Consider the following 26,966-nt stretch of genomic DNA (forward strand, 5'->3'; position numbering starts at 1 on the left):
GGCCCTGTGGGCAGTCTGTTTGTGTCATGTGGCTCTATGGGCGGCCTGTTTGTGTCATGTGGCCCTGTGGGCAGTCTGTTTGTGTCATGTGGCCCTGTGGGCGGTCTGTTTGAGTCATGTGGCCCTGTGGGCAGTCTGTTTGAGTCATGTGGCCCTGTGGGCAGTCTGTTTGAGTCATGTGGCTCTATGGGCGGCCTGTTTGAGTCATGTGGCTCTATGGGCGGCCTGTTTGAGTCATGTGGCTCTATGGGCGGCCTGTTTGAGTCATGTGGCTCTATGGGCGGCCTGTTTGAGTCATGTGGCTCTATGGGCGGCCTGTTTGTGTCATGTGGCTCTATGGGCGGCCTGTTTGTGTCATGTGGCCCTGTGGGCGGCCTGTTTGTGTCATGTGGCCCTGTGGGCGGTCTGTTTGAGTCATGTGGCCCTGTGGGTGGTCTGTTTGAGTCATGTGAGCCTTTCCTGCTATATATTCCAGCATACTTCCAGTGTTCATTATAGGTATGAGTAAGGACCGCTACAGCATGGTCCGAAACGCGTAACCTCTTTTTTGTTTGTGTACACATTATCTCATGTTTTTTCCTGCATCTTTATGGACATTTTAATGGATCTTTAATAAAGAGAAAGCTTTTTACTGCAACTCATCTCATGCTGGTGCCGAAGGATTTTTTCATTTCTCCATGCACAAGTCTACTGGGGACCGGACCAGGCTATTTTCTCCAGGCGAGCACAGCTATCTGAACACCTGACGAGATCAGCGCTAAGGGTGAGCACGCACTATTTTTGTCTTTTCCTTGTTTGCATTATAGTAGTTATATTCCTGTACATAGGGGGCAGTATTATAGCAGTTATATTCTTGTACATATGGAGCAGTATTATAGTAGTGATATTCTTGTACATAGGGGCAGTATTATAGTAGTTATATTCTTGTACATAGGGGGCAGTATTATAGTAGTGATATTCTTGTACATAGGGGGCAGTATTATAGCAGTTATATTCTTGTACATATGGAGCAGTATTATAGTAGTGATATTCTTGTACATAGGGGGCAGTATTATAGTAGTGATATTCTTGTACATAGGGGGCAGTATTATAGTAGTGATATTCTTGTACATAGGGGGCAGTATTATAGTAGTGATATTCTTGTACATAGGGGGCAGTATTATAGTAGTTATATTCCTGTACATAGGGGGCAGTATTATAGTAGTTATATTCCTGTACATAGGGGGCAGTATTATAGTAGTTATATTCCTGTACATAGGGGGCAGTATTATAGTAGTTATATTCCTGTACATAGGGGGCAGTATTATAGTAGTTATATTCCTGTACATAGGGGGCAGTATTATAGTAGTTATATTCCTGTACATAGGGGGCAGTATTATAGTAGTTATATTCCTGTACATAGGGGGCAGTATTATAGTAGTTATATTCCTGTACATAGGGGCAGTATTATAGTAGTTATATTCTTGTACATAGAGGGCAGTATTATAATAGTTATATTCTTGTACATAGGGGGCAGTATTATAGTAGTTATATTCTTGTACATAGGGGGCAGTATTATAGTAGTTATATTCCTGTACATAGGGGGCAGTATTATAGTAGTTATATTCTTGTACATAGAGGGCAGTATTATAGTAGTTATATTCTTGTACATAGGGGGCAGTATTATAGTAGTTATATTCTTGTACATAGGGGGCAGTATTATAGTAGTTATATTCCTGTACATAGGGGGCAGTATTATAGTAGTTATATTCCTGTACATAGGGGGCAGTATTATAGTAGTTATATTCCTGTACATAGGGGGCAGTATTATAGTAGTTATATTCTTGTATATAGGGGCAGTATTATAGTAGCTATATGGCAGATGTGTCCTGTAGAAGTATTTGCTAAAGATACACTCAGGATTTATAGTGTGGGAACCCAGTGATGTATATGGAGAAGTGTCCAGTTCTTACAATGAGTCAGATGATATTTTCTCCTGTAATATAGAACGTGTATTTCGTGTTAGAGAAGTGATATATGTGAATATACTGAACTATATTTGCTGATTTCATGCTTTTAACATGAGATAAACTTGCCTGTTCTGAGAATTCACATGGTGTATGATGTCAGGTTTTTTGGGGACTTTTCACTATAGTATGGCAGTACATGGTTATTTGTAAAGCAGCACATTATATAAATTATCTCATCAGATCTCATCCTTGGCTTATGATATTTTGTTGGATGGATCAATGTCTACATAAGGTTAGAGCCACATCCCAGAGAAGTGACAGACACAACTCTACTGAGGCTGCCGCCTCTTCACAATCTGCCAATCACAGCACCACACACTGTATAGTGGCTGTATGTGGTACTGCAGCTCAGGCCACATTACTGATGAATATGTAAATTTGTTGTACCAAAGCCTCTAAAAGAATAAATACGGCAAAATTGTCAATAATATTTGTTAAAAAGATTTGCATACAGCTCCCATGCACACCATGTCAGACTACATAGGTTTTGCTGTAGTCTGTTACCATAGAGACGCATCATACTGTAGACACAGAAAGGGGAAAAATACAAATTAAAACTATTTGAAAAAACGGCTCCAATTGTATAAATATTGGGGGAAAAAGTAATAATTTAGTAAAACATGAAAAATTATATTATAAATACGATAATATTGTATCAATTGTCTTGTTGGAGATTTAAAGGAAACTGACACCAAATTTTACCCCACTAAACTACCAGCCCCGTCAGGAAGGGGATGAAAAGTCCTTTCTAGAATTCCTCCATTTATGTGAAATTTCACCCATTTACCGATAAAAAAGCCTCCTCAAAGTCAGTCAAATATGCCTCTTCTCACCTCATTGTCACATGAGATGAGTCAAGTTTAGTGGTTGCAGGGATTGTGTCACTTTAGATGCCCCTATCTTCTGTTCCGTAACACCAAGAAACATGCTGCTGGTGCCATATTAAAGAAAAAAAAAAACATCTTTCAGATCCCAATGGGTTCATAGTTCTGTGAGCTACAGAACTGGACCTATACGCAGTTAAATATTAAATGTGTCCTGAATCTTTATCTGTAACTTGTGTTTTCAACTCTGCATTTAGATGCCTGTATCTCTGGTTCTGTAGCTCAAAAAGTTGTGCGTTTGATGAGATATGAAAGATGAGATCCCGATCTTTAACATGACACCAGCATCATGTTTTAGTCCCTACAGAACAGAAGATACGGGCTTCTAAAATTACACTATCCTGGCAACCACTAAACTTGACTCATTTCATGTGAAAATGCAGTGAGAAGAGTCATATTTGCCTGACTTTGGAGTAAATTTTTTTTATAGTTAAATGGGTTCACACAAAAGAGGGATTTCTCGAAAGGGCATTTCATCCCCGACCTGAGGGTCCTAGCAGTATAGTAGAGTAAAACCTGGTGATAGGTTCTCTTTAAAGGGAGTCCATCAGCGCGGAAATCACTTCTCAAGTAAAACCAGCATTGTGTATGGCGCGTCATCCGTTTTTCAGACATCATTTTCCTATTTCCTAATTATCTGTCATTTTAGAGATTAATTGGTTTTTATCATTATGCTAATTAGGTCATCAGTGCACCAGGGGTGTGGCCATGACTGCAGATGCACCTATTTTTTTTGTCTATGTTGTCCTGTGCACCATTACCACTGACCATTTACCTAAGAAAACCGGTGCACCGGCAAAAGTGGCCCCGCCTCTGCTGCACATGGAAGCTCATTTGCATAAAGATAACAATGTAACTTCTTTACAATGACAGATAAATGGGAAACAGGGAAGGAATTTCTGGAAAGCTTCTAACATGTCCTACACAATGCGGGTGGTACTTGTGGGTGACCCCCATGTTCCCTCCGGGGGGTCCTGTCCTGATGTTCTCTGCTCTTCTATTGATGCCCCCAGCTTTCTTCCTCTCAGCAGTAATCTAGCGATGTCTTTTGGCAGCTCCTCTGCGCTGGGGCCGGGAGCGAGCAGCCGCTGCCTCCGCCAGCTTCCATTAATTCATGATATAGTTCCTGATCAATAGACACAAAGTATTTATTAAATCCAATAACATTTGTCAGTATTGATCTGACCGTCTGACGCCAAACAAGAAGCTCCCATTCTATTTTATATTTTATCTCTGCAGACCTGGAGCAGCTGATAAAACGGGGATAATATTAGACTTGTATTAAGGAACAGCCGCCACTCCGCCGCTTCACTGCTAACCTTTATTATTCCAGACTGACTCCTGGATATAGACTCCACCATTAACTCTAGTGCGGCCGGAGGGGATGGGGCTGACCAACAGCACAGAGACTACTCCTTGTTATATTATAGTAGTTATATTCCTGTACATAGAGGGCAGTATTATAGTAGTTATATTCCTGTACATAGGGGGCAGTATTATAGTAGTTATATTCCTGTACATAGAGGGCAGTATTATAGTAGTTATATTCTTGTACATAGGGGGCAGTATTATAGTAGTTATATTCTTGTACATAGGGGGCAGTATTATAGTAGTTATATTCTTCTACATAGGGGGCAGTATTATAGTAGTTATATTCTTGTACATAGGGGGCAGTATTATAGTAGTTATATTCTTGTACATAGGGGGCAGTATTATAGTAGTTATATTCCTGTACATAGGGGGCAGTATTATAGTAGTTATATTCCTGTACATAGGGGGCAGTATTATAGTAGTTATATTCTTGTACATAGGGGGCAGTATTATAGTAGTTATATTCTTGTACATAGGGGGCAGTATTATAGTAGTTATATTCTTGTACATAGGGGGCAGTATTATAGTAGTTATATTCCTGTACATAGGGGGCAGTATTATAGTAGTTATATTCTTGTACATAGGGGGCAGTATTCTAGTATTATAGTTATACTTGCATACAGTAATTATATCCTTTATATAAGATTCTCATTAAGCTCCTGTGTTCCAGGTACCTGTAGTCTGATGATGATTTTCTGGGTATCATTTGTCTTTCATATTTTCTCAAATTTTCAGATTTTTCCAGCGTTGATTGGGGGATCCAAATCTATTGAAGTAACAGATCTCCTGGCGTTTCCATCTTGTGAAACTATTTTTCTTGAACATTCATGTGCGGCCGGTGCCAAGCTTTGCATCATTAAAAAAAGCCTTGGCCCAAGTAAAATGTGTCAGAATCGCCAGCGTTCCAGCAATCGGAGACATCCTGCGAGGAGCAGGAATTTCCTATGGTCGGGGTGAGTGTTGGTTGTGCCAAGTTGAGCTCACGGCTATGGGGATTACAGAGCAATAGCAGAACTGCATCCAGGCAACGGTCCTGGTGATACATAACATGGCGGTAATATTCTCGTTTATAAGGAGCCGGTATTTTTAACATCATTTCATGTTCCAAGTTCGGAGTTAATATAACGTCTTGTATAACCCCCTGTACAGCCTGGCTGCGGCACATGGCAAATACCTGACGTCGTGTGGCTCTGCCCATTGGCACGAGCGGCGTGAATCATCCCGTGCGTCGCCTCGGGTCATTCCTATACGGGTTTTTTTTTACTGCTTTTATTTGACTTGAGTCCCGGCCATTTCCTCTTACACAAGGGAAACAAATTAGGACATGGAGATTTTAGGACTTAATTATTCACTATTAGAAGTGGTCAATACTGCACAGGAGGGGATTAGGGATGAGCGGTGCCTTTCGTGTTCGGGTTTGCCAAGATCGGACAAACCCAATCCTGTCCGGGGGTGTTGCCGGCGGGGGGTCTATCCTGAACACTGAAGCCCAACCCTCATCTTCTAGGGTCGGGCTGGACCAAAACTTTGCAGGTTCAGGTCCACTTACCCGTAGAGGTGACCTCAAATGCCCACCGCACCCAGGTCACGCACCCAGGGTCACACGCCCAGGGTCAGGGAGGCGGAGGTACGTTGGGAACTATTTGGTGGTTTTATTACACTTTAGACCAGGCACTGGCCCGTCAAAGACAACAGTTAGGATTATAGTCAGTACCATGAATCACCACTACACAACGTGTGGCGCTGTTCTCAGTGGGCATTAAAGAAATCCTGTCACCAGGTTTTACCCCACTAAACTACCAGACCCCTCAGGTAAGGGATGAAATGTCCTTTCTAGAACTCCTTCTTTTATGTAAAATTTCACTTGTTTACTTATAAAAAAAAATCTCCCCAAAGTCAGGCAAATATGACTCTTCTCAACACATTTTCACCATAAATGTTTGCAGGAGGAAGGTCACTTCAGAAGCCCCTATGTTCTTCCCTATAGCACCTAGAAACATGCTGCTGGTGTCATATTAAAAATAAGCATCTCATCTTTAGATCACATCAGGATTATTATGTGAGCTACAGAACCAGAAATACAGGCAGCTAAAGACGTAGCTGCAGATAAAAATCCAGTTCCTGTGTGTTTTTAACTGCTTGTATGTCCAGTTCTGTAGCTCATAGGATCCAAACTATGAGATGATTATCTTTAATATAACACCAGCAGGATGTTTCTAGGTGCTATAGAACCAAAGATCGGGGCTTCTGAAGTGACACTACTCCTCTCATGTGAAAATAAGAGAAGAGTCATATTTGCCTGACTTTGGGGTAGATTATTTATAGGTAAATGAGTGACATTTCACATAAAAGATGGAATTCTCGTAGAAAGGACATTTCATCCCCTACCTGAGGGGGCTAATAGTTTAGTGGGGTAAAACCTGGCAACAGGTTCCCTTTAAGAGGCCGCAGCGTCATCCGAGTGCAAAACTGAAAACATAAGATTATTGGGTGTGACAGGTGCCGGACCCCCAACTAATCTGATATTAATAATCTACCGTAAGGAAAAAGGTTGTCAATGTCCTTGTCCTGGAGAATCCCTTTAAGCGTCACTTATCCCATCACCTCCACAGTCGCGCAGTGAGCGACAGGTACAGAAATAATCCGAATGTCACTTTTCCTTTGATGTTTTTGTTGTCTATTTTTGTGCAGATCATGAATCGAGACTCGAGCTGCCGCCCCACCTAATAGCCGGGGGCTGCGGGAGGGTCACAGGGGGGTCACCCCCCTGGCGGAGGCTCATCAAAGCCTCGTCTGACAATAATACCGCCATCTATGCGCTGCGGTATCAGGTACGTGGTGCATAGTACAATCGCTCTCCGCGGAACATAAAGGATAAAACGACCATAATAATAGCAAAACAAACAAAAAGCTAAAGACGCGAGAGAAAGTTTCTTTTCCAGTTTCTCTTCTTTTTAGGAAACTTCATCAAAAACTGTAAATTAGTGTAAAAGTTTTTTTGTGTGTTGAATGCGCATTGAATGAGAAATGTCTGGAACGCAGCCGCCATCTTGAAAGCCGCCATATTGCATCCAAGTCAAGTTTAGGAGGTTATAGAAGACTACGGAGAAAATCTGTCATATTTCTTGTGGTTCAGAAGTTATCAGCACAGAGGGGCTTATTTACTAAGGGACCCGCGGATTGCACTTTCGCCGGCTTTTGGAAATTTTCGGGATTTGTGCCGCTGGGACAGGGGATTAGAAGGGGATTGTGTCGCACGTGATCGGATTTTGGTGCAATCTTTGGCACCGACTTTCATGCAACAGAAATCGGGGGTCGGGCGTCGGACGATCAGATGGATTCGGACTGAACGAAGGATTTAACTTTAAAATTGTGTGGCAAGACAATGCACTTACATGCAACGGGAACAAGATGGTGAACTCCGGGGACCTGAGCGGGGAAGCGACACATACAGGATATCGGAAGCATGATCTTAGTGAATCGCGGCAGAGTTTATTTTTCGTCGGACAGCGCACAGCAGGGATCGCGCAGGGACCGGATAAGTAAATGTGCCCCAGAGATTCTCCATAAGTTTTCATGCAGGTTCATGAGGACTGGATCCAGCACCGTCAGCTCTGTGTTCAGCACCAGGGACAACAGGTCACATAGCTGTGCGTCACAGGGAACATTCCTGGTTATTGCAACTCTATGGGGCACATTTACTTACCCATCCCGTCGCGATCCCCAAGGTGCGATGTATTCCGATGATAGTGAGGACCGCGGACCCTTAGTAAATGAGCCCCAATGTGTTGAAAACTAATGAATCACAAGACATACCGTCTGATTCCTGAGACAATTCTGGTGTTTGATGCTACATAATCACCTTCCTATGGAAAAAACTTGGTGTTGATGTATTACAGCGGCTTTCAAGATGGCGGCCACGTTACGGACACAACCTAAAATATACCCCTTCACCTCCTGGGGTTTATATACGTCATTGTCTAAGGCACCGGTCACGTCTTATAGACCTTCTACGTCTCCAGGGCCCAGAGTGACAGAACCTCCTTAGTTTATTGGTTCTTTATAAGGTTACGGACAAATCCCTTTGCTATCGGACCTCCCCATAACATAACGTGCAGACGTCTGGGATCTGGCCGTGATAGCAGATATCAGCCCAGAATTCACCTTGGATAAGAGCACACGGGCCGCTGATAGTGAGGCCTGCGGCGGGTGACATCACCAGACTCGCACCGGACCAGCACAGCGCCGCATCCAAAAGTACCGATGACTAAGATTTGTAAACATTGTTCTGAATTAAAGCAGAGAACACCCAGGGCTGAGTAATATTTGCCTTAAAGGTGATGTCCGCCGTCTCTGCCACTTCTATTGTCAACAACAATTCCATTTTCCATCTGTTACACAGAATGACACGACACCTAAAGATGCCCCCTGCTAGGGTTATCACCCAAATGCCCCCTAGATGCACCCAAAGATCCGCCTACTAGGGTTATCACCCAAATGCCCCCTAGATGTACCCAAAAGATGCCCCCTACTAAGGTTATCACCCAAATACCCTTAGACACACCCAAAGATGCATACTAGGGTTTTCACACAAATGCCCCCTAGATGTACCCAAAAGATGCCCCCTACTAGGGTTTTTACGCAAATGCTCCTAGATGTACCCAAAAGATACCGCCTACTAAGGTTATCATGGAATGCCCCCTAGATGCACCCAAAAGATGCCCCCTACTAAGGTTATCACCAAAATGCCCTTAGACGCACCCAAAGATGCCCCCTACTAGGGTTTTCACCCCACCAAAATGCCCCCTAGTTACCCCTAAAAGAGGCCCACTACTAGGGTTACCACAAAATAGTTGACAATAAGACAGATGTATAGCTTTTATTCCCCTTAAAGGGGTATTCTAGGCAAAACTAGCTATGCATATCCATAAGATTGCTGGATAACTTGATGATTGTTGGGATTACCAGTGGTGGGACCCCGCAGATGAAGAGAATGTGGGTCCCTTATGCCCCAAATAAATAAAGCAATAGGTTGTACATGCCCCCTGGTTCTCCATTCACCTCCATGGTGCTATGTAGTTCTCCTTCCATCAGTGCTCATGCTGGACCCTCCACTCCACTCATTAGGGGTTGAACAGACATCCTGGGATTGACAGCATTTAGTTCAGTACTAAAGGGAACCTGTCACCAGGTTTTACCAGCCCCCTCATCTAGGGGATTAAATGTCATTTCTAGAATTCCCTCTTTTATGTGAAATCTCCCTCAAAGTCAGGAAAATATGACTCTACTTACTGCATTTGCACATGAGATGAGTCAAGTTTAGTGGTTGCATTACAACTGTTGTGTTCATAGTTGGGAATGTGATCTGCAGATAAAGATCCAGTTCATGTCTAGTCTTGTGTGTCTAGTTCTGTAACTCATAGTCACCCTAATCATGATGATCATAATCAAAAGATGATATCCTTATCTTTAATATGACACCAGTAACATGTTTCTAGGTGCTATAGAACAGAAGATAGGGGCTTCTAAAGTGACACCTACTAAACTTGACTCATCTCATCTCATATGAAAATGAGGGGAGAAGAGTCATATTTGCCTGACTTTGGCGAGAATTTTTGATGAGATTTATCTTAGTAAATGATATTACATCTCGACTACTATAAAACAAGCATAAACATGGCGGCCGCGGGCGGGAGTAATAAAGAGGAGCATCTTGGCCCGATTTTCTATCTGTTCGGAGGTTTACAATATCCACTGCTCCCATACGACACGGGAATAATATTATGTCTGGAGCCCCTCCAGATACTTGTTATCGGGTGATAGATGCTACTGGCCCGGGTTCAAGAGCAAAGTCATAAATTACAAGAATCAACCCGACGTCTTTGATGATCAGAGACAACATTGTGTTTTCTCATTTCCACGATCAATCGGGCGACGTGGAGAGACACTTTGTTTCCTGGAAAAAGCAGCGCAGTTTATATTTGTGGTGTCAGAGGGTGTCACCGGACTGACGGGTGATAAAACGAGACCCTGGAGATCCAATGGCGTCCATTCAATTATGTGATCCTGACCCCCAGAATCTGCACGTATTATTATGTATAGGCTCCGTCCTGGCCACACTGCTCTTAAAGGGGATGTTTTATGGCGGCAGCCAGTGTTAGGTATTGTGCCTGGAGAGAACCTTCACATATGCGGTTAGTAGTGACCAGGGCACTTTAATTTCAGGATTTTAGCTTCTCCAAGTGATCCTGGGGTGTGTGTTGTTAGTAGTGACCAAAGCATTTTCATTTCAGTGCAGAAAGTTATAAGCACAGCAGTGTAAGGACAAGCACCAAGTCCTGCTACAATCCTGAATTATAAATCCATTTTTTAACAGATTGGGGCACATTTACTTACCCGGTCCAGTCGCAATCTCAGATCCGGACGGTCTGACGAAGATGAAGTCCGGCGCGATTCACGTAGCTCATGTGTTCGATATCCTGCATGTGTCGCTTCCCCGCTCAGGTCCGCAGGAGTTCACCTTCTTCTTCCTGGTGCATGTAAGTGCTTTGGATGCGACATAATTTGAATTTTAAATTCCTCGCATAGAGCAAATCCATCGGGTTGTCCGACGGCCACGATTGCGGCAAAATACGATCGCGTGTGCCAAAAACCCCTGCTAAATGAGGCGCAACATGGAAATCGTCGGGAAACCCGACGAAATGCAGTCCGCGGACCCTTAGTAAATTTTTAGACATCCGGTTTTCCCCCTTCCTCTGGAATCTCATTACACGGAAAACAACATGAAATCCATGTCGGTGCTTTCGGGCTACGATGTTTCTCATCACATTCTCCTACAATTAACAGCTAAATTGTTAATAAAAAATTTGTCTACATAAAACATAACAGATGGTGGGGAATTTCCTGTTCCTCGGCCGCGATGGTTAGTAATCGCTGTGTGAGACGTGTCTGGTCCTGGTCCGCGGCCCGAGCCAGGATCTCAGGGAAATTCTGCGGAGGAATTCATTTGCATATTATTGGATTATTTCATAACTATTTCCAAAAATATAAAGAACATCTCAGTTACAAGTTGAAAAAAAAAACAAAAGGTACTTACCTTTCACCAGCACTTTCCCCATTGGGCAGGAAGTGTCGGGGATCCAGTAGCCCCCGGGGTCACAGGAGGGAGAACACTGACATTGTACATTGTAGCGGAGAGAAGAGGAGACAGAGAAACAGAACAACCACCCAGGGGTTTCACAATATAACTAGAAACTCCCTTTAATACAGTCACCTGACAGGAAGTTTACCTAGAGCGGCCTATCAGAAGCTGTTTCCTGTTCCTTCCACTTCCTGTTCTGATCTCTGACTTTCCAGGCGACTTCGGTAAAAAAGACAACAAGACTTTACCAAATTTACCAAAATACCTTTACCTAAAGGACGATGTATTAACTGGAAAGTGAACCCACTGGTGACCCATAGATGGTGAACCCCTAATCTCATCCATGGTGAACCCCTAATCTCATCCATGGTGAACCCCTAATCTCATACATGGTGAACCCCTAATCTCATACATGGTGAACCCCCTAATCTCACACATAATGAACCCCCATATCTCACACATAATGAACCCCTTTATCTCATACATGATGAACCCCCATATCTCATACATAATGAACCCCCATATCTCATACATGGTGAACCCCTAATCTCATACATGATGAACCTCTAATCTGATACATGGTGAACCCCTAATCTCATACATGATGAACCTCTTATCTGATACATGGTGAACCCCCATATCTCATACATGGTGAACCCCTAATCTGATACATGGTGAACCCCTAATCTCATACATGATGAACCCCTTATGTCATACATGGTGAACCCCCTTATCTCATACATGATGTACCCCCATATCTCATACATGGTGAACCCCCAATCTCATGGTGAACCCCTAATCTGATACATGGTGAACCCCCAATCTCATGGTGAACCCCCAATCTCATACATAGATTTCCTGCAGCTTCTCCAAGCGATGCCGGGGGCAGCAGTAATGGAGGATGTTGTGTCCCGCCCATCGTGGACGCGTTTGGTTGGTTAATGATTACGGATTGGAAAATCCCTTTAAGATTTGGCAAATTCTTCTGCACTTTTTTACAGCAGATTAGGCACAACCACTCCCCGGCCGCAGACCCGTGGCCCCAGTGTGTGACCCCTCTAGTCCTCACATACAGAGATTTTATTTTTTTATTTAAAAAAATTCCTATGTTGTTTTGTTCATTTAGTGTGAGGATCAGGTTTAGGGTCACCATTAGGTTGGGGTTAACCCTAAAGCTAAACCCAAAGCCTTAGGCAAACTACTGCACGTGCAATACGGGGAAAGTGATCCGTGTTCATGTCCTGTTGTAGCCGGATGGACATTGGCCGGTAACCACTGAGACCTCAATGTGAACAGGGAGTTACCGACAATTTTTGTGCCTGGTTCGCAAAAACGGTTGTGTGCATGAGGTCTAGCCCTGACCCTAAAGCAAATCTACCCCTCCTGTAGCTTCACAAACTGTTACACTGTGCAGGAGCACTTCCCTCTGTGTGAGATTACAACAGGCAGAGGGGGAAGTGCTGAGAGGGCAGGAGACAGTGTAACAGCCTGTGAATCTGCAGCATGGAGGGGCTCTGCTAACAACCCCCAGAGCCCTTGTGCTTCATTAGCATAATTATAAAAGTTGAAATTAGAAGGCAGGAGGCCATGGATAACAGATATAAGAAGATACCACAGTCCCGGTGCCTGGGTCTATAAGTAGGATGGATTTTGATGGTAGATTTCCTTTAATGCGAACTCTAACCCCAATGAAAAAAGGACTAGAGATAGGACCTTGTTATAAAACAAAAATTCTCTGTATTATAGGACAGGAGGGGGTTATACACCAATTTCCAGTACAATCGGAGCAACAACGGTTCGTACGAAGCGAATGCGGAAAAATTGGATTCGATTTGGTTCTGGAAAATTGTCAAATTGGTACCAAATCCACAGATTCACTCACTCACAGATTCAAAAAATTGACTCATCTCTGACAGTAACCTATGGCGGCTTCTATACGTCATCGGTGGGAAAAAAAAACATGAAAAACTTTGCACGAAGACGTTTTTTATGGGAAAAATGTAGTAACATTGTAAACCTCTGCGTCTGCATGGTCTCCATCCCGCCGCCTCCTGACAGACGCCGACCCCCCGAGCCTCATCTCCTGCCTGGTTTTTCCAATATCATCATTAGTTGGAATCAATGATTAAATCGGTAATTCTCATTCCAGAGGAGACATAAAACGCTGCGCACATTGACAAGACATCAGCCGAGAACATGATCTACAGCCGCTCCTCACTCCCCCGGACGTATCCGACGTATCCGAGAGATATTTATCGGGATACAAAGGAGGAAATCTTCAAGGTCAAGAATCAGGGTCATCCTCACGTCTTAAAGGGGCGCGTCCATTCACGATGTAGGTGAAGTTTATAAGACAAGCGAATGATTTCGGTCATCAGAATGGATGTGGATGGGGTCAGGGGTCACAGTCTCCATCCGTGGCTGATAACAGAGGGAAATAGATTGAATTTGACTTTCTAGCAGAGATTTCGCTGCACCTTTAAATGATTCCACTCGGGTTTCCTACTGAAATTGTGTAATGAAATCTCTATAAAGGATTCGCCGCGTCTGATAGATGAAGATTGCAAAATGTCTCGCTACACAAATTGTGCAACTCAGGATGAAGTTATAGGGAAATATCCGAGTAACTGGAAGGACATTCCGTAGGGATGTGTCACAGGTGTGATGGCCGAGGCACCACAAGTCCCAGGACGGCTCCTGCCGGCGTGTCAGGGGTTAAAGAATGTTCTGTGTCATCAGACATTCTATTCATCTCCTGTATAGTCCCGTGATAGGGATTAGATACACAGCTGAGTAGACAGTATCACACGTGATAGGGATTAGATACACTACTGAGTAGACAGTATCACACATGATAGGGTTAGATACACAGCTGAGTAGACAGTATCACACATGATAGGATTAGATACACAGCCGAGTAGACAGTATCACACATGATAGGGTTAGATACACTGCTGAGTAGACAGTATCACACATGATAGGGTTAGATACACAGCTGAGTAGACAGTATCACACATGATAGGGTTAGATACACAGCTGAGTAGACAGTATCACACGTGATAGGGATTAGATACACTACTGAGTAGACAGTATCACACATGATAGGGTTAGATACACAGCTGAGTAGACAGTATCACACATGATAGGATTAGATACACAGCCGAGTAGACAGTATCACACATGATAGGGTTAGATACACTGCTGAGTAGACAGTATCACACATGATAGGGTTAGATACACTGCTGAGTAGACAGTATCACACATGATAGGGTTAGATACACAGCCGAGTAGACAGTATCACACATGATAGGGTTAGATACACTGCTGAGTAGACAGTATCACACATGATAGGGTTAGATACACAGCTGAGTAGACAGTATCACACATGATAGGATTAGATACACAGCCGAGTAGACAGTATCACACATGATAGGGTTAGATACACTGCTGAGTAGACAGTATCACACATGATAGGGTTAGATACACTGCTGAGTAGACAGTATCACACATGATAGGGTTAGATACACAGCCGAGTAGACAGTATCACACATGATAGGGTTAGATACACTGCTGAGTAGACAGTATCACACATGATAGGGTTAGATACACTGCTGAGTAGACAGTATCACACATGATAGGGTTAGATACACTGCTGAGTAGACAGTATCACACATGATAGGGTTAGATACACTGCTGAGTAGACAGTATCACACATGATAGGGTTAGATACACTGCTGAGTAGACAGTATCACACATGATAGGGTTAGATACACAGCCGAGTAGACAGTATCACACATGATAGGGTTAGATACACTGCTGAGTAGACAGTATCACACATGATAGGGTTAGATACACAGCTGAGTAGACAGTATCACACATGATAGGGTTAGATACACAGCTGAGTAGACAGTATCACACGTGATAGGGATTAGATACACTACTGAGTAGACAGTATCACACATGATAGGGTTAGATACACAGCTGAGTAGACAGTATCACACATGATAGGATTAGATACACAGCCGAGTAGACAGTATCACACATGATAGGGTTAGATACACTGCTGAGTAGACAGTATCACACATGATAGGGTTAGATACACTGCTGAGTAGACAGTATCACACATGATAGGGTTAGATACACTGCTGAGTAGACAGTATCACACATGATAGGATTAGATACACTGCTGAGTAGACAGTATCACACATGATAGGATTAGATACACTGCTGAGTAGACAGTATCACACATGATAGGGTTAGATACACTGCTGAGTAGACAGTATCACACATGATAGGGTTAGATACACTGCTGAGTAGACAGTATCACACATAATAGGGTTAGATGCACAGCTGAGTAGACAGTATCACACATGATAGGGTTAGATACACAGCTGAGTAGACAGTATCACACATGATAGGGTTAGATACACAGCTGAGTAGACAGTATCACACATGATAGGGTTAGATACACAGCTGAGTAGACAGTATCACACATGATAGGGTTAGATACACAGCTGAGTAGACAGTATCACACATGATAGGGTTAGATACACTGCTGAGTAGACAGTATCACACCTGATAGGGTTAGATACACTGATGAGCAGACAGTATCACACATGATAGGGTTAGATACACTTATGAGTAGACAGTATCACACATGAGAGGGTTAGATACACTGATGAGTAGACAGTATCACACATGAGAGGGTTAGATACACTGATGAGTAGACAGTATCACACATGAGAGGGTTAGATACACTGCTGAGTAGACAGTACCTACAACATACGTCATGTATATAGTATACAGTGTATCTCAGCTTATTATGTATACTACTGTGTGTAAGGCCGGTGTATCTAAGCCTTTTATGCGCAGTGAGGTTGTCAGCAAGTATGAAGCTGCTGAGTGACCTACCTCCTGAGATAGCCCCGGCGCCCCTGAGCGATTTGGTGTCTGTTTTGTCAAAATCCGTCCATCCGTTCTTAAGATTTGGGCCCTGGAAGATTAGATGTGATTAAGTGGCTACAGCCAAGGGGGCGGTAACCTTATACCCAGTGGAAATGAAGGTTACACCCACTTGGCTTTAGGCGTTAGGGGGTTGTATCTTGTGAACGGGTGGACGGATTTTTGAAAAATTAATGCCAAATTGATCAGAGGAACAGCGGCCATGACATGAGGGGTGGCATGCAGGGAGGTGACACGTCCCTCGAACATTGAAGGCTTAGATACACTGGCTTAATAGGAGCTATAACGAATACTAAAAACATCAGTCCAGCAGGCAGTACCACATGGGGTCAGCTTAGATACAGCTTAGATACAGCAGATCAATATCCCACTTCCCCCGTGTTCTGAGGAGGTGATGATCTCCACCGGCCATGAGAGGGATCGGTGATCCGGAGAGGATGAGGAGCTGCATGTGATCTGCCCCTCGTTTCCTCATTCGGGATCATCCTCTTTTATGTCGGCAAACACTGGAGAACAAACAGAAATGGCAGAATCCACAGACAAAGCCGGGATTAGCGGCACAATGTCTGGAGAAGAGCGCGGCTTTATACTCCGAGAAGACAACGAGATGAATCAAGTGATGTCTGAGAGTCACGGAGCGGCATGGACCCACGTCAGTAACGTGTGCGACCGCGATACCTGAGTCACCTGCATCTGAGCCGCACACAGAGATATAGACAATGCATGGGGGACATTGGAGGTAGAGACTATACATGGGGGACTATGGAGGTATAGACTATACATGGGGGACTATGGAGGTATAGACAATACATGGGGGGGGGGGGCATGGGATCCTGGAGGTATAGACAATACATGGGGGACTATGGAGGTATAGACAATACATGGGGGGGGGGGGGCATGGGATCCTGGAGGTATAGACTATACATGGGGGGGGGGGGGGACCATGGGACACTGGAGGTATAGAGAATACATGGGGGGGGGGACCCTGGAGGTATAGACAATACATGGGGGGGCATGGGACACTGGAGGTATAGACAATACATGGGGGGGACCATGGGACACTGGAGGTATAGACAATACATGGGGGGACCGTGGGATCCTGGAGGTATAGACTATACATGGGGGGGGGGGCAAGGGACCCTGGAGGTATAGACTATACATGGGGGGGGGGGGGGACCATGGGACACTGGAGGTATAGAGAATACATGGGGGGGGGGACCCTGGAGGTATAGACAATACATGGGGGGGCATGGGACACTGGAGGTATAGACAATACATGGGGGGGACCATGGGACACTGGAGGTATAGACAATACATGGGGGGGGGGACCATGGGACACTGGAGGTATAGACAATACATGGGGGGGGGACCATGGGACACTGGAGGTATAGACAATACATGGGGGGGGGGCATCGGACACTGGAGGTATAGACAATACATGGGGGGGGGACCATGGGACACTGGAGGTATAGACAATACATGGGGGGGGACCATGGGACACTGGAGGTATAGACAATACATGGGGGGGGGACCATGGGACACTGGAGGTATAGACAATACATGGGGGACCATGGGACACTGGAGGTATAGACAATACATGGGGGGACCATGGGACCCTGGAGGTATAGACAATACATGGGGGGGGCATGGGACACTGGAGGTATAGACAATACATGGGGGGGCATGGGACACTGGAGGTATAGACAATACATGGGGGGGCATGGGACACTGGAGGTATAGACAATACATGGGGGGGGGGGGGGCAAGGGACCCTGGAGGTATAGACAATACATGGGGGGGGGGGGGGGGACCATGGGACCCTGGAGGTATAGACAACACATGGGGGGGACCATGGGACCCTGGAGGTATAGACAATACATGGGGGGACCATGGGACCCTGGAGGTATAGACAATACATGGGGGGACCATGGGACCCTGGAGGTAAAGACAATACATGGGGGGACCATGGGACCCTGGAGGTATAGACAATAAATGGGGGGGGGGGGCATGGGACACTGGAGGTATAGACAATACATGGGGGGGGGCATGGGACACTGGAGGTATAGACAATACATGGGGGGTGGGACCATGGGACACTGAAGGTATAGACAATACATGGGGGGGGGGCCATGGGACACTGGAGGTATAGACAATACATGGGGGGGGACCATGAGACACTGCAGGTATAGACTATACATGGGGGGGCATGGGACACTGGAGGTATAGACAATACATGGGGGGGCATGGGACACTGGAGGTATATAGACAATACTTGGGGGGCCATGGGACACTGGAGGTATAGACAATACATGGGGGGGGGGCATGGGACCCTGGAGGTATAGACAATACATGGGGGGGACCATGGGATACTGGAGGTATAGACAATACATGGGGGGGACCATGGGATACTGGAGGTATAGACAATACATGGGGGGGAACCATGGGACACTGGAGGTATAGACAATACACGGGCGGACCATGGGACACTGGAAGTATAGACAATAGATGGGGGGACCATGGGACTCTGGAGGTAGAGATAATACATGGGGGGGGGGCATGGAGGTACAAACAATACATGGGGGGGACCCTGGAGGTCTGGTACAACACCAGCAACCGCTAACTGTGACCATAGAGATCTCCCACCACTGCAGACCCCTCTCCTGTCCTGGATACATAGGAGATACATTTATAGATAGATAGCTCGCAGGGTTCCTTCCATGTTCTGTAGGTTGGTGCTGGTATGTTGCGGGTAGTTATCACACTTCTATGGGATATATGAGGCCCCGCGGGATGTTTGCAGACCCCTTAGTACCAGGGATCCCCCCCCCGACCCGTGTCCTGGAGAAAGCATAACACGTCCTCTCAGACAATGACCTCTCGCTGGTTCCATGACTTTCACCTGTGGTTTTGGCTGACCTTCTGGCTGATGATATTACCGGGGCAGAACAAGGAGGTCCATTCTGACACCACACAAGCTGCATTCACGGTTATAATGGGCTCTTAAAAACACCTGAACGAGCCAAACCCCAAATATAGCGTCTGTTTACCGCCCGTACTCAGCCTGATATAGAAGATACGGAGGAGCCTCCAGGTCTCTCCAGACAAGGCGTCCAGTGTGTATGAGGCCCCATGATACCGGCCATAGTCACCTCACATGAAGAACCTTAGCATGTTCCGTAGCCCTGTCCCCGGGAGCTGACAATCTAATCTCTCAGTAAAGGTTTTGAATACACAGAAGAACCTACAAACCCCCAATGCAGATATGGCCCGCACTCCGAACTCAATCCAGGACTAAAATCTTTTTAAAATCTGATGTGTTCGTGCTTTCCCCCCAGGGGTGGGCAGACAGATTTCTCGGATATCCGGCTAGGTCAGATTGTAGCCGGCTCCTCTATCCCACCTATAGAAACTCTGCTGACCTCCAATCCTGATATCTCAATCTCGTGGTTGGAATATCGAGAGTTGTCATCTTACGTGTCACCAATTCAGGTTTTCGCTCTTCCCCCATTGCCCTTGAGGCCCTCTTCCGGACATCTTGTTCCCAGATTCACGTGTCCGCATTGATCAGCATCCTACTCGAAGATGCTACCCCGGGTAGGCAACACTTCATCAGTGCCTGGGAAATGGAGCTCCCTACTGCACTTACAGACGCAGAGGTAGATAAGGACTTTGTCTTCTCCCATAAGACGCCCAGGAGAAGAACTATAAATTTTATCTGAATGTTATAGATGCCGCTTACCTCTTCACAGAATCTTTCCGGAGGTGCCGGGTACGTGCTGGTGATGCGGAGATGGGTTCAATGCTTCACTTTAGTGGAGCTGTCCAACGCTCCAGCCCTTCTGGAAGACGTTCCTTGACACAATGGGACACATTTAATAGGTCCGCGGATCGCATTTTCGCCGGGTTTTCCGACTTTTTCCGTTTTGCTCCGCATTTAACTGGGTTTTTTGGCGCACGCAATAGAATTTTGGCGCAATCACGTCGACTTTCATGCAACACAAATCGGGGGCCGTGGCCGTCGGACAACCCGACTGATTCGGACTGAGCGCGGGATTTAACATTCAAAATTGTGGCGCGAGACAATGCACTTACATGCACCGGGAAGAAGAAGGTGAACTCAGGCGGACCTGAGGGGAAGCGACACATGCAGGATATCGGGCGCACGATCTTAGTGAATCGCAACAGACCCGAATCCTCGTCGGACAACGCACCTCAGGGATTGCGATGGGACGGGTAAGTAGATGTGCCCCATACTCTCAGGTCACTGGTAAGAGTGTTTTTGCATTACCTCAATTGGCCGTTCTGTCGGTCATACCGGGCTCCATCCCCTCCATGATAAAGGGCTTTCTCCACCATTTTATGGCACTGTGATCCCAAGGCATTAGAAGAGCCCTCATTCCCCTACAGTGGTCGAGTGGATACGGGAACCTTGTTTCATTCGCAGGATTGAGGAGATGGAGGCCGGTGGATCTGCAGACCAGGGTAAAACTGTTACGGCTTGGATCCAGTGGGAAACCTTCCAGAGCTCCCAAGGATTGCAGGAACTGCTTGCGCACTAAATACATGTGTGTCCCCCTACCCCCCCTCTTTTGTGTTTCCCTTCCCTCCTTTCCCTTGTCCCCCCTATATGTGTGGTTCTCCCTCCAATCTACTACGATATTAGTGTTGGTCATGGACTTGCATTGACTTCTCATTTAGGATGTCTAATACACTATATATATACACTCACCGGCCACTGTATTAGGTACACCTGTCCAACTGCTCGTTAACACTTAATTTCTAATCAGCCAATCACATGGCGGCAACTCATTGCATTTAGGCATGTAGACACGGTCAAGACAATCTCCTGCAGTTCTCCCGAGCATCAGTATGGGGAAGAAAGGTGATTTGAGGCCTTTGAACGTGGCATGGTTGTTGGTGCCAGAAGGGCTGGTCTGAGTATTTCAGAAACTGCTGATCTACTGGGATTTTCAGGCACAACCATCTCTAGGGTTTACAGAGAATGGTCCGAAAAAGAAAAAACATCCAGTGAGCGGCAGTTCTGTGGGCGGAAATGCCTTGTTGATGCCAGAGGTCAGAGGAGAATGGGCAGACTGGTTCAAGCTGATAGAAAGGCAACAGTGACTCAAATCACCACCCGTTACAACCAAGGTAGGCAGAAGAGCATCTCTGAACGCAGGCAGATGGGCTACAGCAGCATTAGACCACACCGGGTGCCACTCCTTTCAGCTAAGAACAGGAAACTGAGGCTACAATTTGCACAAGCTCATCGAAATTGGACAGTAGAAGATTGGAAAAACGTTGCCTGGTCTGATGAGTCTCGATTTCTGCTGCGACATTTGGATGGTAGGGTCAGAATTTGGCATCAACAACATGAAAGCATGGATCCATCCTGCCTTGTATCAGCGGCTCAGGCTGGTGGTGGTGGTGTCATGGATCCATCCTGCCTTGTATCAGCGGCTCAGGCTGGTGGTGCTGGTGTCATGGATCCATCCTGCCTTGTATCAGCGGCTCAGGCTGGTGGTGGTGGTGTCATGGATCCATCCTGCCTTGTATCAGCGGGTCAGGCTGGTGGTGGTGGTGTCATGGATCCATCCTGCCTTGTATCAGCGGGTCAGGCTGGTGGTGGTGGTGTCATGGATCCATCCTGCCTTGTATCAGCGGTTCAGGCTGGTGGTGGTGGTGTCATGGTGTCTTTGGGCCCCTTGGTGCAACGCCACAGCCTACCTGAGTATTGTTGCTGCCCATGTCCATCCCTTTATGAGCACAATGTACCCTGTAACATCTGATGGCTACTTTCAGCAGGATAATGCGCCATGTCATAAAGCTGGAAACATCTCAGACTGGTTTCTTGAACATGACAATGAGGTCACTGGACACAAATGGCTCCACAGTCACCAGATCTCAATCCAATAGAGCATCTTTGGGATGTGGTGGAACGGGAGATTCGCATCATGGATGTGCAGCCGACAAATCTGCGGCAACTGTGTGATGCCATCATGTCAATATGGACCAAAATCTCTGAGGAGCTTCCAGCACCTTGTTGTATCTATGCCACGAAGAATTGAGGCAGTTCTGAAGGCAAAAGGGGGTCCAACCCGTTACTAGCATGGTGGACCTAATAAAGTGGCCGGTGAGTGTATATCCTAGATGACCTACAGGTCCAAGAGAGAGCGGTTTCATCTATGCGACTATAAATCTTTGTTTTGTTATTCGGTTCTTAATAAAGTTCTTGATTAAACCTAAAATCTCATGTGTGGACATCTGGGTATGTAGGATGTAGACGATCCCTCCTGTTGAGTGCTCGTATATGGTGATCATTAGGTCTGGGGACATAGCGTCTCTCCTCCTGACCACAGGGACTGAGTCCGATGTGCAAGTTCCACTGGATGATGAGGATGATGGCCTGGACATATCACGCTCCCCATGTCTTATATTACGCACATAGTAATCCTCCTACTGTTTGTGGCTGTAACTGCATCCTGGTCTTACAATGTCCACGTAAGAACAGCCATGTTTCCAGACTCTGCAGCTCCTTCTCCTCTCTCCCAGCAGGAAATCCCAGCATAATTTTTTAAGAAACTTTCTCTGACATTCCCTGGACTCTGGAATACATAATCTATACACAAGTCTATTAGATGAAGAATGACATGTGGGGAAAAACATGGCATACTAATTGGAAGCACAGTTAGCTATGAGACCTTTTTTTTTAACATATTTTGAACCAATGGTTATATACGTCTATTCTTTAGCTAAATTAAAATTTAGACCAATCAGCAGATCATTGCTGAAGGGATTCAAAGCTGCAATGTAACACCCCCCCTCCCCCACCTTGGAGAATAGAGAGTCCTATTTGTCCATTGTTGGGCTTCACAGCTGAGGAGTGAGGCACAGGATGAGCAATCACCACATTTACATGACTTTCAGGTCCTTGTGTTTGGCCTTAGATTCATCTTTATTCTGGATAATGATTACAGTGAGAAGAGAAGAGCTCAGAGCCGAGCGCTACAAATATGTGATTTTCCCCTTCAATTAGGTTTATTAGACTCGAAGGGTCACTTATCATTATTATAGTAGTTCTATTCCTATACATAGGGGCAGTATTATAGTAGTTATATTCTTGTACATAGGGGGCAGTATTATAGTAGTTATATTCTTGTATATAGGAGGCAGTATTATAGTAGTTATATTCTTGTACATAGGGGCAGTATTATAGTAGTTATATTCTTGTACATAGGGGGCAGTATTATAGTAGTTCTATTCCTGTACACAGGGGGCAGTATTATAGTAGTTATATTCTTGTACATAGGGGCAGTATTATAGTAGTTATATTCTTGTACATAGGGAGCAGTATTATAGTAGTTATATTCTTGTACATAGGGGGCAGTATTATAGTAGTTATATTCTTGTACATAGGGGGCAGTATTATAGTAGTTATATTCTTGTACATAGGGGGCAGTATTATAGTAGTTATATTCCTGTACATAGGGGCAGTATTATAGTAGTTATATTCTTGTACATAGGGGGCAGTATTATAGTAGTTATATTCCTGTACATAGGGGGCAGTATTATAGTAGTTATATTCCAGTACATAGGGGGCAGTATTATAGTAGTTATATTCCTGTACATAGGGGGCAGTATTATAGTAGTTATATTCCAGTACATAGGGGGCAGTATTATAGTAGTTATATTCCTGTACATAGGGGGCAGTATTATAGTAGTTATATTCCTGTACATAGGGGGCAGTATTATAGTAGTTATATTCTTGTACATAGGGGGCAGTATTATAGTAGTTATATTCCTGTACATAGGGGGCAGTATTATAGTAGTTGTATTCTTGTACATAGGGGGCAGTATTATAGTAGTTGTATTCTTGTACATAGGGGGCAGTATTATAGTAGTTATATTCCTGTACATAGGGGGCAGTATTATAGTAGTTGTATTCTTGTACATAGGGGGCAGTATTATAGTAGTTATATTCTTGTACATAGGGGGCAGTATTATAGTAGTTATATTCCTGTACATAGGGAACAGTATTATAGTAGTTATATTCCTGTACATAGGGGGCAGTATTATAGTAGTTATATTCCTGTACATAGGGGGCAGTATTATAGTAGTTATATTCTTGTACATAGGGGGCAGTATTATAGTAGTTATATTCTTGTACATAGGGGGCAGTATTATAGTAGTTATATTCCTGTACATAGGGGGCAGTATTATAGTAGTTATATTCTTGTACATAGGGGGCAGTATTATAGTAGTTATATTCTTGTACATAGGGGGCAGTATTATAGTAGTTATATTCCTGTACATAGGGGGCAGTATTATATCAGTTATATTCCTGTACATAGGGGGCAGTATTATAGTAGTTATATTCTTGTACATAGGGGGCAGTATTATAGTAGTTATATTCTTGTACATAGGGGGCAGTATTATAGTAGTTATATTCCTGTACATAGAGGGCAGTATTATAGTAGTTATATTCCTGTACATAGGGGGCAGTATTATAGTAGTTATATTCCTGTACATAGGAGGCAGTATTATAGTAGTTATATTCTTGTACATAGGGGGCAGTATTATAGTAGTTATATTCTTGTACATAGGGGGCAGTATTATAGTAGTTATATTCCTGTACATAGGGGGCAGTATTATAGTAGTTATATTCTTGTACATAGGGGGCAGTATTATAGTAGTTGTATTCTTGTACATAGGGGGCAGTATTATAGTAGTTATATTCCTGTACATAGGGGCAGTATTATAGTAGTTGTATTCTTGTACATAGGGGGCAGTATTATAGTAGTTGTATTCTTGTACATAGGGGGCAGTATTATAGTAGTTGTATTCTTGTACATAGGGGGCAGTATTATAGTAGTTGTATTCTTGTACATAGGGGGCAGTATTATAGTAGTTATATTCCTGTACATAGGGGCAGTATTATAGTAGTTGTATTCTTGTACATAGGGGGCAGTATTATAGTAGTTGTATTCTTGTACATAGGGGGCAGTATTATAGTAGTTATATTCCTGTACATAGGGGGACAGTATTATAGTAGTTATATTCTTGTACATAGGGGCAGTATTATAGTAGTTATATTCCTGTACATAGGGGGCAGTATTATAGTAGTTATATTCCTGTACATAGGGGCAGTATTATAGTAGTTATATTCTTGTATATAGGGGCAGTATTATAGCAGTTATGTTCCTGTACATAGGGGGCAGTATTATAGTAGTTATATTCTTGTACATAGGGGGCAGTATTATAGTAGTTATATTCTTGTACATAGGGGGCAGTATTATAGTAGTTATATTCTTGTACATAGGGGGCAGTATTATAGTAGTTATATTCTTGTACATAGGGGCAGTATTATAGTAGTTATATTCTTGTACATAGGGGGCAGTATTATAGTAGTTCTATTCCTGTACATAGGGGGCAGTATTATAGTAGTTATATTCTTGTACATAGGGGGCAGTATTATAGTAGTTATATTCTTTTACATAGGGGGCAGTATTATAGTAGTTATATTCCTGTACATAGGGGGCAGTATTATAGCAGTTATGTTCCTGTACATAGGGGGCAGTATTATAGTAGTTATATTCTTGTACATAGGGGGCAGTATTATAGTAGATATATTCTTGTACATAGGGGGCAGTATTATAGTAGTTATATTCCTGTACATAGGGGGCAGTATTATAGTAGTTATATCCTGTACATAGGGGGCAGTATTATAGTAGTTATATTCTTGTACATAGGAGGCAGTATTATAGTAGTTATATTCTAGTACATAGGAGGCAGTATTATAGTAGTTATATTCTTGTACATAGGAGGCAGTATTATAGTAGTTATATTCTTGTACATAGGGGACAGTATTATAGTAGTTATATTCTTGTACATAGGGGGCAGTATTATAGTAGTTATATTCTTGTACATAGGGGACAGTATTATAGTAGTTATATCCTGTACATAGGGGGCAGTATTATAGTAGTTATATTCTTGTACATAGGGGACAGTATTATAGTAGTTATATTCTTGTACATAGGGGGCAGTATTATAGTAGTTATATTCTTGTACATAGGGAGCAGTATTATAGTAGTTATATTCTTGTACATAGGAGGCAGTAGTATAGTAGTTATATTCCTGTACATAGGGGGCAGTATTATAGTAGTTATATTCTTGTACATAAGGGGCAGTATTATAGTAGTTATACTATTATACACAAGGATCCGTGTAGTCAGCTGTGTCCTGTCTGTGTCAGTCTCTTCCCTCCCTTCTCCCTCTATCTCTTCTCTTCCCTCTGGGAGTCTTTCTCTTCTGACCATTCTGATTACATAGACCCGGATTTGTCCTATCTAATCGCTGTGGTGATGGTTACAGGAACCTCCTCATTAGTCCCAGTACATTAATGGTTTATAATGTAGCCTCATACTTGGGGGCACTGATAATTGTGAAGAGGCTCTCCAGTTTGGTGACGTCACTGATAACAGGGGTCCTCATAGTTGGGGTCTTATCAGTGGTGTCTGGAATGAGCTGTGAGGGGATTGGCAGCCGCGCTGGAAATAGTTTCCCAGTCCATCAGGAGCCGCGGATCTGAAGTGTCCGGGG

General features: G+C 44.2%; 1 long non-coding RNA gene across 1 annotated transcript; it reads left to right on the top strand.

Moving 5' to 3' along the window:
* Window positions 1-439: 439 nt before the first annotated feature.
* Window positions 440-13,365, top strand: LOC140135249 (uncharacterized). The gene is made up of 3 exons (XR_011856493.1): window positions 440-763; window positions 10,641-10,803; window positions 13,152-13,365. It is a non-coding gene; the product is annotated as an uncharacterized lncRNA (long non-coding RNA).
* Window positions 13,366-26,966: the final 13,601 nt, after the last annotated feature.

The sequence above is a fragment of the Engystomops pustulosus genome, chromosome 1 (genome assembly GCF_040894005.1).
Source record: "Engystomops pustulosus chromosome 1, aEngPut4.maternal, whole genome shotgun sequence".
NCBI classification, from domain to species: domain Eukaryota; kingdom Metazoa; phylum Chordata; class Amphibia; order Anura; family Leptodactylidae; genus Engystomops; species Engystomops pustulosus.